Below are 17607 nucleotides of genomic sequence, written 5' to 3' on the forward strand. Positions count from 1 at the left end.
TCTTTGCAATAAATATATAATAAATAAATTAGGCTTGCATTTTTAATAAAAAAGAATGCAATGGAACTTCAAATAAACAAAGTCAATGATGAAAAAAGTAAATCACATGTTATCAAAATCAAAGTAAAAAGTGATCTGTTTTAAAATGAAATCGGATCAATAAAGGTTATAAAAAGCATTTAAATTTGTTACCAATCGCTTGATGAGATTATTTTGGTTGATTACTTCCCTTCGAAAAGGCACATAAGTCGTTCAACCAAAATAAACGAAATTCATTTTTTTAATGAAATTAAAATCGGAAAAGCTGAGCAACTTTCCACCAAAACCGGAAATGGATTTTATTTATATTTTTTTATTTGGATCAAACTTTGTTGTGTCCTTTCCTATGACCAAAGAAGCCATTTTGTGTCATTGGTTTACCCGTATAAGGCTCAATACATTTTTGGCAGCAGCTCATACAATGTTCCGTAAATATAAGAAAATCTGTAACTTTTGAAGGAAATTTTCTAATCCATCTGGTGTCTTCGGTAAAGTTGTAGGTATCAATGGGGACTATTCAGAACAAAGGCGCACGGAATTGTTTTAACCGTTTTTCATATTAACCTTTTATCCACAAAAAACAATTTCCCTGCATCCGCATTTTTATTATTTTTGAAATATTTAATAAAAATGTTTAAGGAGACAAAAACAACGCAACCTTTGAGCCATACAGTTATGATTTTTTTAAATTTATTTTTCTAAAAAAATAAATTAGAATAAAGATTTTCGACTTCAGTTTTTAACGTTAAATAAAATTCGCAATCGAACAGTTTTTTTTTGATAATAGTAGTTTATGCAACAAGTTGCAAAAAGAGGATTTTTTCAGCACGAGTCGTACATTTATCCAACGAGGTTCACCGAGTTGGATAAATACGACGAGTGCTGAAAAAATCAAGTTTTGCAACGAGTTCCATACAACATTTTTTGCAATGTCGAAAAATACCCATTGAGTGAAAATTTAAGTCGAATTTTCATGTATTTTGTCAATAAATCGTTTGAATCAGAAATTTTTTGAAAAGTGTTACTTTTCGAAACAAGTGCTGAAAAGTTCAACTTTTCAGCACCCATTTCAGTGCTGAAAAGTAGAACTTTTCAGCATTTATTTTGAAAAGTGTTGCTATTCGATTCTGTTATTTTTGAAACAGAAAAGAAGGCTATTTCGTCGTTCAAGAATGACAGGAAAAGTAAGTAGTTTCACGACGGAATTGCAAAAAGTTAATTTATAGTTAAATTTTAACTAAAACATTGCAGTTTTTCAATTTTTTGCCCGTTCCTAAAAATATTTTTTTCAAAATGCTTAAAAAATGTCCATTTAAACTGCCTAAGAGACAGTGAAGATTGGACCTCTGATTGCTGAAATACAGCGAATAAAAAAAGATACAAGAAAATTCAGGATTTTTTAGTCTCATCCAAACATACCTACATTTCCCACATGCCAATATCTCAGCAACTAGTAATGGTCCAATTTTCAATGTTGAAAAATGAAACATTAGTGATTTTTGTTTGAAAATTCTGGATTGAGGACTAACGTTTCAAAAGGGCCAAGCATTTTGATATTATTTTGTTATTATTATTTACATAGCATATTGAAAAAAATCTTTGCTCAGTAAAATTCATGATTTATTCTCACAATCATACTTAAGTGGCCAAATTGGCCAAAAGTCAAATTGCGAATTAGATTTTAAATTAAAAAAATCATGAACATAAAATATTAGGTCGGAATTCAATATTTCAAAGAAAAATATAAAAAAAATCGGAATAGTGGCCACTAAAATCTGATTTTTTAATTTCCGACTTTTCCCCAACTTGTTTTTCGATACTTCCAGATTTAAAAAAAAATCATTTCTTACAGAAAGGATGATTGCAAAGCGTTAAAAAAATCGTTAGAAACCATTACAATTTTGATTTAGAATAAAAACATTGGTTGGGATTTTCATTTTTTCAAGTATATTTTTTAAGGTTCCCTCAATTTTTCCAGAAAAAGGAGTCAAAAAAGTTAAATAAAAATATATATTCATATATTTATGAGGGAGAAAAAAATAAACATGATTTAAACTAGGACATTTTTTGTCCTCTTCCCTCAAAAAAATATCCTTAAAACAATCAGAGGCAAAAAAAAATTCCACTGAAATTGAAATTTTCATGGAAAAAACTTGTAAAATTGATTGCAAACTATTCAGAATAGATTGAAAGACGCTTATTTATGAATTTTTAATAAAAGATTTTTTTTATATTTTAACAAATATTGAATTTTGGTACCACAGATCGGTAAAAGTCGATAAAAGAGTAATGGAAAAAATATATTTAAGAATTTATTGATATTTTACAAATATATGATGGTATCAAAACTGTAATGAAGTATGATGCATTTTGTTACACATTTTATTTCAAAATTTCGAAAATCATGCTTGAACTATGAAATTTAGTTTTTATTGGCCCCCCTCACCTGTTTCCTAAATCAAATTGACAATGTTTTTCAAATATTTAAGCAGGGTACTGCATGCTGGTTGTTGAAATTGAGCTCTACTTTAAGAATATTTAAATAAGAAATCAATCAGAATCTTTAGATTATAAAAATTATGAAAATCTGTTCAACATTTATGCCATCATGATTTATCAGTTAAAATTTGTAAAAAGAAGATGTAATTTATGGTTAAAGGCTTAAAAATATAGATTAGACACAGCAAACAGAGCATTTAAAAAAAAATAAGGCATCAGTTTGCTATTTGAAAGATGTCGACCCTCGGTCCTAACCTAGTCGCAGCACCTAAGAGGACCGAATAAAAATAAGTTATGAATAAAAATAGTTGAAAGATAGAAATTTAGGAAATTCAACTTTCCGTTCCCTCAACGTCCAACCATTTCATTGATAAAACTTGCCATTAAGAAAAACAGGCATAAAATTGTAGCTCCATTCCGGCCGGCTTTTTGTCTCAGGAAGTACCACCGCAGCTATAGAGTATAATCAAAGAAACGTGTCGCCATTAAACGATTCATCGAGGTTGGACCAAATTGCTACATTCCGGGGGATGGTCGTTAGCTGCATCATTGAAGTGATTTAGATGATGAGGGGTTTTATTCAATTTGCTGAAGTGTTATGGAGACGTATGGTGTTTCACGTTAAATTTCCATGGAGCAACTGGGTGCTTCAAAAAGTAATTTTTTGTCTCACTAAAAAAAATCGCCAAAAGCATTACAACCAGCTTCAAGTTGCCTTACTTTAAAAGCAAAGAAGACCCATATACTCCATTACTGCTTACTGCTGGTCCCCACTGACTGGTAGATCTCAGATGTCCTTACATAAAGACGGGTGGTGGCCCAGCTGCTTCGTCCACCCGCCGAAAAGCTCCAAACAGAAGGACATAACAATAAAAGCTATCTCTTGGCCGGACCAGGTTCGAGGAAACTGCTTGTTATTTTGGCAAAGTGACGTAAAATGCATTTTTTTCCATCATTAAATTTTCTGACTTTTTTATTGTTATTTTTTGTTTATTAAAATGTAACTTTCGAATTACAAATATCTTAATTCTATGCAATAATTGTCTACAGAAATTTTGCAATATTTTCCGACGCTTACGTCACTTTGCAAAACTCCCTTGCCACCTTATGCCACGATATGAACTTTAGTGTGATGGTTATGGGGCGGCGGCAGGAAGCCTCTTGTGCCCACCCCAAAAAAGAGGCTCAATAACCGAAAATTGATATCCTTCAGGCGGTTTTACGTTGCTTATCGACATTTTCCGATCTTGCTGACTTCGGCTTCGAAGACAATATGAGGACGACGATGGCAGACGAGGCAGCTTCTCGCGTTTATTGCACTTATTTCATCCAAAAGTTACCTTCTTGCGGTTAGTAAAGAATTTGATAAGGATATTGATTATACTTTTTGAAGGTTTGCTCTTTGTTAGAGTAATATTTATTAGTTTCTTTAAGAGTACTGAAACTTGAAGAATAGGAGCATAAAAGTTGAAGATCATAAAAATTAATATGCTTTTAGTTATTAAAAAAATTCAACCCATTAACAGCATCATTACTAACTGCAACCCCCCAAATTTCCAGTGATGCACTGCCCATCCTGTACCCCTTAAAATGGCTTCCAGAAGGCAAACAAATTAAAGTTATCAGCTAGTTTCCCATCTTAACGACTTCATTTTGTCCCCCGCTCGGTCGTGCTATCGCCAAAGTTAAATGTAATTATGGGTGCCGTCACCGCAAGAACCACGCGCCACTTCTAAAGAGGAAGGAGGAGGTTGGAACTTTTGGCGCAAATTTAAGTGCCATCAGGAGTGGTTTCTTAACCCAACTTTCCACCCCTCCTCATTTTCATCAATTCATTAGGACGCCTTTTTCCCTTTTTTCCGCAAAAACACTCAAAACCAGATCTTTGCGAAACTATTTTAAACCCCACACCACACCTCCACTCTGTAGCGTAAACTTTCTCAAGAATTCGAACCAAAATCCAGGTGAGAAGTGTCACAGTTCACCGGGAGCTGGTATTGTGTTAATCTAAACAAAGAACCAATTCTGCGTTTGTGGGTGGAAAGGTTTTGATTTTAGGAACATAAAGTCGAACATAGTCGATCGGAAATTGAAAATAAAAAAACATATTTTAACTAATCTTTAAGTGAACATGTTTTGCTTGTTTGTACTTTGATTAAGTCGGTCCTAAAATTTACATTGTTACTACACATTTCAAATCGTATCTTTATTCCAATTTTCAACAAAATGCTTCATAACTCAATGAGCCAAAAGTCGGTATTTTAAAAACTTTTAAGGGTTCGTTCCAAAAACAAGTAATACATATTTTGAAAATTTTCAGGCTATCCCTCTAACTTGTCACGTAACATTTTAACAAACCCTGTATAACAAAAATAAAAGGAATTGCACAAGGTTTGTAAATGGTCAAAATATTATTCCATTGCAATAAACTGTTAAACTCGTTTTTTGTGTGAAAAAAATCTATTGAAAAATCAATAAGAAACGATTCAGTATATTGACGCTCGTGCATAATGAAAATTTACATAAAATGAATGAAAAAAAAATGGAAATTATTTTTTTGCAATTCCGTCGTGAAACTACTTACTTTTCCTGTCATTCTTGAACGACGAAACAGCCTACTTTTCTGTACCAAAAATAACAGAATGGAATAGTAACCCTTTTCAAAACAAATGCTGAAAAGTTGAACTTTTCAGCACTTTTTTTTGGAAAAGTTGTACTTTTCAACATTTTTTTAAATTACACGATTCATTGACTCAATGCATGGACATTTGTCATATAATTCTGTTCAAAGGGTGTTTTTCGGGATTGCAAAAAACGTTGTATGGACCTCGTTGCAAAAGTTGATTTTTTCATCACTCGTCGTATTTATCCAACTCGGTGAACCTCGTTGGATAAATGTATGACTACTATTGAGAAATCAATATTAAGCTTCTAAAGAAGTTTAAAAAAATATTTAAACAAAAAAGGTGTTCAGATTTGGCAACACTTTTTAAAGCCTTTTTAGAATGTTTCAACAAATTAAAATTTTTGATCAACTGGCAACACTGTCAAGAAAAATTGAGACAAACAGAGAATTTATATTTATATAAACTTTGCTACAAATTATTTTCAAGCTCTCAATTTTGTGTATTTTAGGACGATTTGACTTGTTATGATATATGAGATCTGGCAAAAATAGGGCACTTTTAGTCATAAAATTTAAGGGAAAAAAATATTTGTATTAATTCATTGATAATTTGCAAATTTCGATAGTAGCTGCAACAATGCTTAAAGCATTTTATGAAATTTTTTGCTTAACATTTTGATAGTTGCATGAAATTTTAAATATACTTTTGCCAACAATTGTAAATAAAATTTGTACCACCTTTACAAAAGATAATAAACTTTATTAATATTTTGAGAATGTTAATTGCATATTTTGACTGCATTTTATAATACTGGAAATCACTTTAAAAATTTAATGCTTTTAATCATTTTTTTTTAATAAGTACTATATTGAGTTTATGATCCAAAACGGAAACAAATTTTATAAGATTTTGTTTATTAAGTTATTTTAGTCGATGTAACGTTGAACATAACGTTGAGAATTGGAGCAAGATAAACAAACAAATTTAGTTTATTAAGTTAAAAGGCAATATCTGACTTTTAAAGTATGCATTATATAACAAAAAAAAAAAACGTTTAAGAACTAATTTTAAAATCTTCGCGAACCCAAGAGTCCTAATTCTGTAAATATTTCTAAAAAAATTAGAGCTTATAAAGTATGTTTAAAGTTTAACAAATCTTAGAAATTAAAAAAAAACATTTTTATTCCAAAACAATTACCTTGCAATGGCAACCACTTGAAAATGGTAAATATTTTTCAAGTTCACTCTCGTATTTTTCAACTGCTAATTAAATTTTTATTCAAAAAATTTATTTTTTATTTATTGTTTAGATGTTTGAAACACTTAAAATAAATCATTTTCAAAAGTAGACACAAGAGCAAACACAAATGATATTTAAAAAATGTCATTCCATTTTTTTTTTTTTCGGGATGATAGTGGATAAATAAATAATAATAAAGGTATTTTTATTCAAAATATGTTTAAAAGTTGGAATGCAATGGAAGAAAATTTATGGAAAAGGGATTATAATACAATCATTAGTTTTCAAAAAAAAAAAAATAATAATTCGAAAAAAATGCGCAAAAATCATTTTTTTTGCAGAACTGTACTACAAAAATTCAATAAAATTCAAAACAATCGAGAAAAACTTAAATATTAAAAACTTAAATATTTTCAACAGCCTTACTTCTTGATAAAAATATTTCTGTTATACAACGAGTTCAATAATTGGAATGTTTGACCACATAAATGTGAAAGGATAAAATCAACAGGACAAAGTATGCCAAAATCAAATGCGAACTTAAAGGTAAATGTAAAATCATACTGTAAATTAATTCAAAAATTCTTCTCATGGTTCACAATTTGACTGTATTGAAGGTACTTTTGTATAAAAAGTTTCCAATTTTTTTAAGAAAATTGGTAAAGATGAATCAATTATGCTAAAAGGCTGTTTTCGACAGAAGACAAAAGCATTGGATAATTGAAAATAACAAAAACAAAATTATTTGTGAAAACGGACAGTATTGTTTATCCTTTAAATTAACTAATGTTTCAGTTGTCATAAAAACATTGTGAAGAATATATGTTTTATTTTATAAAAAATAGAATTACTCATATTTTCTTGCATATGATATTTTTCAAGTTTTTTGTTTATATGTAGTTTGAAAGAAGAAAAAAAAAAACATGCAGTCATTATAAACATTAACATCAACAACTAAATTTGAAACAATTGGATTGCAGTTCTACCTATAATCCTACCTTTAAACTAAACCAATTCAGGATAAAGTGTCATTGTCGAACTACTGACTTGAGCCACCTGCTGGTTGTAACCTATTTGCACCGATTGTACACAGTAAAAATGTTTTTTTTTTAAACTTAGTTAATTAGCAGAAATTTACACGATTAAATCGGTATTCCAAAAATGTTTCTATTATTTTCTAATTTCTCAAGCCCAAAATAATATTAATTTTATCATCAGTACCCAACCCCCATTGCAAATGTGCACACAGCACGACAAATTCCCAGCTTGATCATTCGGATGCAAATCCAATTTGACGGAACATTTGCGCCACATGATGCATTTTCACACACACACATGTGGGAAAGCTTCCCTGAAATTGCATCATTGTCTCCTCCAACTCCCCTCCCCTCCCTCACCACCCAATTCCCGAAAAGTGCTTTCGAGCAAAGCTCATAACGAGATTACCATTTGTGTGTGTGTGAGTTTGTGTCGAAGTGGGGTGAGCTTTTTTTCCAGTTTTCCACTCATCTGACAATTTTCCCCCTGATAGTGCTTCGGATTTGATTGTATTTTTATGTTTTCCAACCCCCAGCAGTGCTAGATCTTTTTTTTTCGTGGGAAGAAGAGGGTTTTGAGAGCTTTAACAGGTGGATTGGAAATTTGGCTTGTTTTGATTCCAATGAAAAATTAACGCAATCGTTGTCCGCTTTTGGCAGATTTCGGAACAACTTAACATCAATTATTGATGAAAAGGAGAAAAAAAAACTTTTTTTTTCTGCGGAAAGTGATTTATATTTTCTTGCTCTTTGAAATTGTTTGCAAACCAGTTGCAAAAGTAAAGAGCTATCAAAGTCGAGAATAAACTTTTGCAGCCTTTCGTCGAGATTGCTTCGAAAGTTTAACCAAACATTCTTGTATTTCTTTTGCTCGAGTTGTACAAACATTCAAGTCCATGAATGCAGAAAACCCACCTCCATCACTTTTCACCTCACTTTTTTCTACCAACCGCACTCAGTTGCATTAAAAAAGGGGGTATAAAAATCATTCATCCAAAGTTTTAAAATATCAAAATTATAACATTTTCGAGAGATCAACATATTTTTTCACTAATTAAGTATTACCGTAAAACGGGGTGACTTTGATAGCTGGGGTGACTTTGATAGGTTTGCGATTTTTCCGCAAAATGAAGAGTACAATTAAAATACGTAAGGAATGGTTTAGATATATACTAACCGTGGTAGAGAAGTGTTCAATGTACCTTAAGAAGAACTTTTCATAAAATTTTGACAAGTTTAAAAAGTTAGTCAACTATAGTTAAGAAAATGTTGATGAAAGTCATTATTTTAAACTTCTCAAAGTGTCTTGATTTTCTCAATGAACATGATTTTTGATCGGAAAACGGAATGCATTTTCGGATTCTTTGGACAATTTTCCACTAGGAGAAGGTTAAAAAAGTTTGTAAATAATAAATAATATGTGTTTCTGAAACACAATTAAAAAAATCTCCAAATTTATAAGCAATTTAAGTTGAACAATTTTCATGTAAAATGTGAAAACTTGTGATTCGTGCTTTGAATTCAGAATAAAATGCAATATAAATCGATAATTTTATAAACAAAACTAGTTTTAACAAATTTCAGGCAAAATTCCGACTTTTTCACCTAAAATGTATATGTATTTTGCTAAAAAGCTTATAAACTTAGTTAACTAAATAAAAACATTGATTTTTGTTCTTAAAAACTGTATCAGCTACTTTAGTGATAATACATTTAGCGTACAAATAAAGTTTGAACATCTTAAATATGATTTTAACAAGAAAAACTATGACTATCAAAGTCACCCCGAAATTAAAACCTAGAATTTTTAACGTAACTATTTTTCTAAACATTATTGAAAAAACTTTTTTTCCGAAATAGTGCATGGACTTTGTGTAGTCTACCCCAGTACATGTTTTAAAAATAATAATCTTGAGAAAAACCTTACCTGTTGGAAAATATTCTAAAAACAAATTGAAATCCTATCAAAGTCACCCCGGTTTACGGTATCATATTTTTCTCTTTTGTTCGAAAAACAGTGTGAAAATCAGAGTGCAAGAAATACAGTGCTCATAGAGATTTAGACTCTAAATTTAGCTCTGTTCTTAATTCTGAACTTATTCCAGAGTTACGTTGATTCTTTCAATTCAGAAGTTATTCTCTTATCTCCACTCTCAACAACAGCCCAAAACAAAATCGTGGTCCAAATGTGAAAAGGCAAATTTTTGTTCAAATTTTATGTCGTTTCATCAAAATTGACCAACAAAATTTGTAAACAATATTTTTGTGGATGTGAAACTGCAGTTAATTAGAAACTGTAGATAATATTTTTATCTGTTGTATAGAATTGTTGTCTCCAGCAAAGCAGTAGGTTTCTGAAAAATAAGTACAATCTAAAAAATACCTATTTTTTATTTAATTAGTTTAACTGCTTGCCTTCCTCATCGAGAAGAGGTCATAAAATCACTCGAAAAGTGAACTTTTTAATTTGACCTAGACCCACCTGCATTATTACTTATCGACTCAGAATCAAATTGTGATCAAATGTCTGTGCGTGTGTGGGGATCTTGATAAAAAATATGCACTAGATTTTCTCAGCATTGGTTGGACAAATTTTGTCCGTATGTGGACTATTCGGTCCAGTTTTGGGTCTTACAGATTGGTATTGAAAATTGTGAGTCGTGTGGTGTTCGTGGGGGAGATCGGTTCGTGAATCGACGCGTGATAACCCGCGAGATAGTAGTGAAAATTTGTGAATTCGTGTCGTCGTGTGAATTTCTGCTGTCGAGCAGATTGTTTGCAGTCCGGTTGGTGCTAATGCGTTGCGAAGTTTGTTATGAAGAAGTCGTGCGCTGTGTAGCTGAGCCATTTCATACTTTTGGGATATTATATTATGAATTGCACGTCGCCGATTAAAACGATAATTATAATTACACTTCCTTCCAAAGCCCTTCCCATAGCTTCGTTGCTCGGATGGCACGCCGTCGGTAAGAAGTTTCAAAAAATGCGCGATTGAATAAGTCCTTCTCATAGCGTCGTAGCTCGGAAGGCAAGGATCATGTTTTATTTTCTGGTCATATCATCTACCAAGATGAATCCTGACCTTCCCTTTCCTTCCCCTACTAACATAATTCTCCCACTTCCCGTGATGCTTGAAGGAGATGCTGTGGATTCAACGGTCTCATGCGGTGTCAACAGGTATAGAGTGACAAACTCTGTATCTGATGAGTCTGCAACTTCACTATCGGACTAACATTCCTACCTTTGTTGAACTGCATCTCCTTGGGGGGGCGCCGGTATTGACTTAAAGCAGAGATCTTCAGGGGTTATACAGTGAGGATGATTAGCTCCCACTACTCATCTGTTGGTTCATTGTGTAACTTCAGCTGATCCGTCAATAACGGAGTAGCAGCTCATTGGCAGTCAACCATGCTCATGCTCATGCTCATTACAGATTGGTATTGAAAATTGTAATTTAATAATTTAGTGGTCTAAAAGTTCCCGAGCAGACGGAAATAGCTTGGGAATATTTTTTTATTATTTTAAAATACTAATAAATAACATTTTATGTAATTTATAACAAGATTTGTTATTCATCGTTATGATTTTTTTGTTGTTGGATTGTTATTTTAATAACAGACTAATAACATTTTTAGTTATTCTTCGAACAAATCTTTGTTTTTATTTTTTGTTATTTTAACAACCAATCCGATCATCCCAATAACAGTTAGAGGTATTCTTCCATAACAAAAAGTTTTATTCTAAAATTGTTTTTTCTTTCAGTCAATATCAGTCCAATTACAAATTTTGTTATGATAACATAAACTGTTATTCACTTTCTGTTATTTTAACAATATTTGTTATTGAAATGGCATGAATGTTGTTATTACAGTCTGCCCGGGTTATGAAAAAAAAAACTATTTAGACGGCACAACAAAACCTTAAATGACCGGGTCTGATCTGACAAAAGAGTCGTTTAGGGGGTTGTCATTTTTTTTTCAAATGTGTCTGTTTTTGCTTGGCTTAAAGTCTGCTTTTTTTGAAAACGGAACTTTTCTAAATCAGACGTAATTTTTAAACATGTTTAAGAGAGGAAGGCACTACACACCTAATGGTGGATTAAATAGTGATTTTTCACAAATAGTTCAAGTCCCAAAATCGTTTTCTTGTTTAATTTTCAGAATGTTTTAGGAAACCAATAAAGGTAAATTTGGAGTAACAAAGCATATTATTTAGTATTTGAGACCTTTTGAAATGTCAAGCCTGATTTAAAAACACTCATTTTTAAATTCATTAAGGCCGTTACAAATATTTTTTGAAGTTTATGTCCCTCGACTCTGGCCAAAGTCGAGGGGGGGGGGGGAATAAAAAAATATAAAAATTGTGAAAAAATTGTTCAAAACTGCGTTTTACATCTGCCCAGTTGTTTTGCAATCATTAGTTTTCAAAATATCTAAGTATTGAGAAAAAAAATATTTTTTGCGAAAAATAATTTTTTTGCGGTGCTGTACATTGGAATTTCATGAAAATTCAAAACATTTTTAAACAAGCCCAAACATGCTAAAAATGATTATCAATGCAGAAAAATGCATTTTAGATTGTTTTCAGTTGATTAGACTTCTATTTTCATGGAAATTTTGAAGTTTTTTGGAAAAAAAATTTTTTTGCCCGCTGATTTTTCAGACCAATTTTGACGGCGACATGAACTTTAAAAAAATATTTGCAACGGCCTAAGTTAACTTTCTTTCCACAAAAAGTTTGATTTCCAAAATTGATTTAATTTTATTTTTGTAATATGCAAACTCGAAGAAACGAAGCATACTATTTAATATTTTAAATATTATTGAGTTTTTAAAATCTATTATATGAATTCAACAATTTTGAGGTTAATTTTTTGGTGTGCTTTTGTGTCGCTGTTCGTATCGGATGAGTGATTGTGCTAATCGAATAATAGCATCATTGGTGCGCTGGAAGTGGGGACGCGAAGTCGTGATTATTCAGGTTAATTTTTTGGTGTGCTTTTGTGTCGCTGTTCGTATCGGATGAGTGATTGTGCTAATCGAATAATACCATCATTGGTGCGCTGGAAGTGGGGACGCGAAGTCGTGATTATTCAGGTTAATTTTTGGTGTGCTTTTGTGTCGCTGTTCGTATCGGATGAGTGATTGTGCTAATCGAATAATAGCATCATTGATGCGCTGGAAGTGGGGACGCGAAGTCGTGATTATTCAGGTTAATTTTTTGGTGTGCTTTTGTGTCGCTGTTCGTATCGGATGAGTGATTGTGCTAATCGAATAATACCATCATTGGTGCGCTGGAAGTGGGGACGCGAAGTCGTGATTATTCAGGTTAATTTTTGGTGTGCTTTTGTGTCGCTGTTCGTATCGGATGAGTGATTGTGCTAATCGAATAATAGCATCATTGATGCGCTGGAAGTGGGGACGCGAAGTCGTGATTATTCAGGTTAATTTTTTGGTGTGCTTTTGTGTCGCTGTTCGTATCGGATGAGTGATTGTGCTAATCGAATAATAGCATCATTGATGCGCTGGAAGTGGGGACGCGAAGTCGTGATTATTCAGGTTAATTTTTTTGTGTGCTTTTGTGTCGCTGTTCGTATCGGATGAGTGATTGTGCTAATCGAATAATAGCATCATTGGTGCGCTGGAAGTGGGGACGCGAAGTCGTGATTATTCAGGTTAATTTTTTGGTGTGCTTTTGTGTCGCTGTTCGTATCGGATGAGTGATTGTGCTAATCGAATAATAGCATCATTGGTGCGCTGGAAGTGGGGACGCGAAGTCGTGATTATTCAGGTTAATTTTTTTGTGTGCTTTTGTGTCGCTGTTCGTATCGGATGAGTGATTGTGCTAATCGAATAATAGCATCATTGATGCGCTGGAAGTGGGGACGCGAAGTCGTGATTATTCAGGTTAATTTTTTGGTGTGCTTTTGTGTCGCTGTTCGTATCGGATGAGTGATTGTGCTAATCGAATAATAGCATCATTGGTGCGCTGGAAGTGGGGACGCGAAGTCGTGATTATTCAGGTTAATTTTTTGGTGTGCTTTTGTGTCGCTGTTCGTATCGGATGAGTGATTGTGCTAATCGAATAATACCATCATTGGTGCGCTGGTAGTGGGGACGCGAAATCGTGATTATGCAGGTTATTTTTTTTTTTGTGTGCTTTTGTGTCGCTGTTCGTTAGGGGTGAGTGATTGTGGTGATTGAATAATAGCATGACTTACTGAATTATTTGTGTCTTGAGCGTTATTTTCGTTGAGTAATTGGTGTTTTTTTGTGATTTTTTTTTTTGAGATCTTAATTAATTGTTTCGTGATTTTCAAAGCCCTTCCTATATCATCGTTGATCGGAAGGCACGGCGTCGGGTAAATTGTGTATAATGTTTTGAATAAGGTTTTATTTTTAATGGTGAAAAAGCCATTTCTATATAATGATCGAAAGACGCACTGACATTTTGGATTAATTAATAGTGGAGTGAAATAATTGTGTGTGATTGACTTTGTGTGTTAACCAAAAAGACCTTCCCATAGCATCGTTGCTCGGAAGGCTCGCCGACGGGTCTGTTATGAAAGTCCTCCCCATAGCATCGTAGCTCGGGAGGCATCGAAAAGCCAATCCCTTATCCTACTAACCCAAAAAAATAATAATCACGTGATGCTTGAAGGAGATGCTGTGGATTCAACGGTCTCAAGCGGTATCAACAAGTATATAGCGAAAAACTGTGTGCTTGATGAGTCTGCAACTTCAACTATCGGACTAACATTCCTCCCTTTCGTTGAACTGCAGGCTTCTTGGGAGGGCGCCGGTATTGACTAATAAAGTAGGGATCATCAGAGGTTAAACAGTGAACGGATGGTTGGCTCCCACTGATCATTTTTGATTCATTGTTTAACTTCAGCTGATCTGTCAATAACGGAGTAGCAGCTCATTGGCAGTCAACCATGCTCATGCTCATGCTCATGCTCATGCTCTATTATATGAATTCAACAATTTTACAAAGATAACCTTTTCAACATTGAAAATCAAAAATTGCCGAGAAAACGTCAGTTGAAAATAAAGATTTTTAAGATTAGAAAGCACTAAAAAATTTATTCTTTGCAATTTTATATCTCAGAAGATACCAATTTCCAAAATCGAAAAAAAGAAAATTATAAAGTTTTCAGTTATTTGGAAATAATAATTTTAGAAATGGCCAGAAATGTCCTGTTTTAAAATAAAATTAATATTTCTATTTTTACCACAAATTAACCCTCAAAGGGCTATAGCTCGAAAATGATGCAACTATTACTTTCTAGTCTGCCGACTAATTTCTCAGCGTACATGGTCAAAACAATTATTTATTTCATTAAATGGCTCTTAATGAAGAATTACAATAAAACTGATTAAAAATTACTCACCCTCTTCTAACTCTTTTGAAAATCAAACTCTAAAAACAACACTGAATATCAATACTGATTCAATAGTATTAATTACTGTCCGAAGTTTTAAATTGTGCTAGATTATTAGAATATTGTTGTTATTATTTTTATTTTTTGCTAAGATAATGTTTTTTTCTGAAGATTATGAATTACCAGGTATTTTGGGTAGTCAACTTTTAGTTCAAGATAGTGAAATTAAAAAAATCCTGATATTTTCCTGTACTTTAAATAACAAACTTAAAACTTATTGTGAATAAAATATTGCGTGCTTTACGCGGATTGTAATTCCAGTTTCTGAATTTTATCAAATTCTAACTGCAAACACAATAAAATTATTTTCAAAATTTGTGGAAATATTTAAAAAAAATGTTTAAAGAAGTGTCATATGCTTAGGATTAAATTGAAAATGGTAAAATTGTATTCGAATCGCATCAAATTTATCAACATGTTTCATTTTTAACACTGAAAATTTGTCTCTCTCATTTGAAATAACATCAACATTATTTATTGCTATAATAGATTTTTAACAAAAAACGAATCGTATATCAACTACAATTTTCAAAATATTTTATTACTTTAATTACTCAATAACTACATAAATTACCCATTAATTATATTGAATTATTTTAATTACCATTAATTGCTAAAAAATAATTATTTACCGAATTACCAGCTTAAAATTGAAGTCATCAGTAATTTTTTGCCAGTCAAAACTAATTATTAGAATTATTTTAATATTAAAAAATGATTTTCCAAATGAGGAGTTTTTTTTTTTTTAAACAGATGATGTATGTATCTATAAAAAAATCGACGGTTTTGTTCGAACGCGAATCAGTTCAATACGGAGCGTCGAATTGAGGTGCTCTTTGTTGCGTTGGGTTCATAAAAACTCAAGGAAGGTTTATACGCTAACTAATTGACACTGTGGCCACTCTGGAACCGATTCCGGATCATAGGCAAATTGTATGGAGACGTAAAAACAAATTTTGATCACTGGAGGCTGAATAAGCAAAAAAGCAAAAAAAACGTCAACAAACGAAAAAAGGCAGAACGAAGTTTGTCGGGTAAGGCTTGTTTAGTATAAAATTATTGTGCCGTCAAAACAACTATATATTTGTGGTACCTAACATATAACCCAATCTGGGGCTTACATAGCTGAATGTTCTGAACATTACTTTGGCCTTCTGAATATTTTGTTATATTTTGCAATCTATCCTGACATCATAACTTGAATTAATTAAGAATTGCTCAACTTCAATCCAGCTCGTATAATTCAACTGAGTGTACTTTCACTCAAAAGCTCCCACCGCCCCCATTCTCCCCCGCACCAACCACCGAATCACTTTCATCGCAGCAGATTTTAATTTTCCACTTTTTTTTTTTATTTACACTGTGTTGAGCGTGATTTTCTCACTTGGGTTGCCGCCGTTCGTCGTCGTCGTCTGCAAACAAGCTTCAATGTGCTTAGTGGTCCTTCAAATACCGACTTCCACTGAGGGGGAGGGTGGGTGTGGGATGCTGGGCAGGGGAAGATGCAAAAGTGCAAAGTTTATTTATTTACGCGCTGTTTGTGCATCCTTGGCGCAATATTGCCTGGCAGATGCAAGTCTTGGTCTTCTACTTAAGTAGTGGTGGTGGAGTGTTTTCCACGACTTGTTTTGTGTAAGATAAAACCAGCGGGGGTTCGGAATTTGTACTGGGCGCGGTTTTGTAATTAAAAAGTTAGCACAGAGAAAACTAAACTTTGACAAGTCTGGAGTACCACCCACCTTGCAAAACGAGACTAGTTTGGTTATGGTGGTATAGTAATAAACTTTAATTTGTAGAAACTGCAAACTGCGGTTCCCGAGCAGACGGAAATAACATGGGAATAACATTTTTTGATATTTGAAAATACTAGGCCAATAACATTTTATGTTATTTATAACAAGATTTGTTATTCGCCGTTATGATTTTTTTGTTATTGGATTGTTATTGTAATAACAGACTAATAACATTTTGAGTTATTCTTCGAACAAATCTATGTTATTATTTTTTGTTATTTTAACAACTAATCCGATCATCCCAATAACAGTTGGAGTTATTCTTCCATAACAAAAAATGTTATTCCCAAGTTGTTTTGGCTTTCAACCAATATCAGACCAATAACAATTTTTGTTATGATAACATAAACTGTTATTAAACCCTTATGCAAAAATTGATTTTTCAGGAAGATTCCATAACACTTTCTGTTATTTTAACAAAATTTGTTATTGAAATGGCATGAATTTTGTTATTACCGTCTGCCCGGGTTGCTTCTTGGAATCGGAATGATGATGGAAGTTATCGGTAAATAATTGAGCTGACGGACAAGTTTATTTCAATCGAGCATTTAATTGAGTGATTTGCATTCCAGGAAGTAGGATGATTGAATAAGGAGAAGTTTCAACATAAGAACCTGAATTCCGAGAAATGTTCGGTAAACCTTCTTTCAAATCGATCATTTTTTTTTTGTGTCAAAGTGCATTTTTAAATTATAGAAGATTTTTAAACGGACCCTCTGCACTTTTTTGAGAGATATTCCAAAATTTTGCTTTTTTACGATTTTTAATGAGAGACAGCTCGTCTAAATAAGATATAATTAGTCTCTCGCAAATGTAGCCGACTGGGATGTTTGTCAAAATTCTTTTCAAGTTTCCAAAATTCCTCATTTATCTTGTTTCATCCGCGTCGCTACATTTGTTCTACTTTCAGCGAGTTGGAAACTTTCTA

General features: G+C 32.6%; 1 protein-coding gene across 7 annotated transcripts in view; it reads right to left on the reverse strand.

The window, feature by feature from the left end:
* The window catches only part of LOC120415167 (G protein-coupled receptor kinase 1), a 265002-nt gene that overhangs the window by 86920 nt on the left and 160475 nt on the right, over positions 1 to 17607 (reverse strand). The window lies entirely within an intron of this gene.

The sequence above is a fragment of the Culex pipiens genome, chromosome 2 (genome assembly GCF_016801865.2).
Source record: "Culex pipiens pallens isolate TS chromosome 2, TS_CPP_V2, whole genome shotgun sequence".
In the NCBI taxonomy this organism is placed as follows: domain Eukaryota; kingdom Metazoa; phylum Arthropoda; class Insecta; order Diptera; family Culicidae; genus Culex; species Culex pipiens.